This window comes from Mandrillus leucophaeus, unplaced genomic scaffold (genome assembly GCF_000951045.1).
Source record: "Mandrillus leucophaeus isolate KB7577 unplaced genomic scaffold, Mleu.le_1.0 Scaffold459, whole genome shotgun sequence".
NCBI classification, from domain to species: Eukaryota; Metazoa; Chordata; class Mammalia; order Primates; family Cercopithecidae; genus Mandrillus; species Mandrillus leucophaeus.
The window spans coordinates 195,240-196,197 of NW_012104909.1; positions in this window are offsets into that span (position 1 = coordinate 195,240).

Sequence of the window (958 nt, forward strand, 5' to 3'; positions counted from 1 at the left end):
CCAAAAGCAGAGCTATTTTAAAAATTTTAACTACTACACTCTCATATTTATTTTCAACTCAGCCCCCTTAAAACTTCACTAAAGAACTCAAGTGGATGGAACATTCATTATCCTAGTTTGTAACCTGAGATAATTGGTAGTTCCATACCTTTTTTACAATTATGAGCAAACTTCAAAATAATCATCTGTATGCTGGTGAAACAGATTGTTATGAATTCTTACCTAGGTAATGAATAATATACATAACAGTTGAGTTTGGTCTTTTTGAGAGATGCTTGTTTCCTGGAAAGGTGATTTTAGAGAAAACTATCAACTCTAAAAGTCCTTAGTTCAAGGCTTATTTATTTATTGGTTATTGTTCAGATCCCAGTATTGAATTCTGCTCATTATAGTTTGGTTAGAGTATGAATCATGTGTCCACTACATATGATATTTTTATTGATAGTAAATTTTCCTATTTCCAATCCAGTTCATTGGCCTAGACTGCTCCCTACCACCTTTATATCAACAGAGTAGCATGACAAATGCTGCTAAATAAAGTGTGATTCTGATTATCTCAACTAAATGTTTCCCTGTTTCACTCATGTTGTTACCTGGGTGGCAAATAAGTATCTCAAGCAACTTCACATGTTCAAAACTAAATATTTTTCACCCCCCTTTCCAGCCATGTGATATATATCGCTTCCACAGTTTTAGCTAACTCAATGAATATGTATCAGTAATGTAATCCCAAAGCCTTGTATAGTGTTTTATTTTTCTCATGCTTAAACATTTTCAATTCAATTTTTCAGAAAATTTGGTGGAAAGCTGTAGCTTCAAAATATGGTCCTAGCTGACCACCCTAATATTCAGTGCATTTATCTGCTCCAAGTCACTATCATCTTTCCATTGCATTGTTTTAATGGCTTCCTAACTTGTCTTTTAACTTTAACGTTAGTCATCTTCATTCTACACTTAA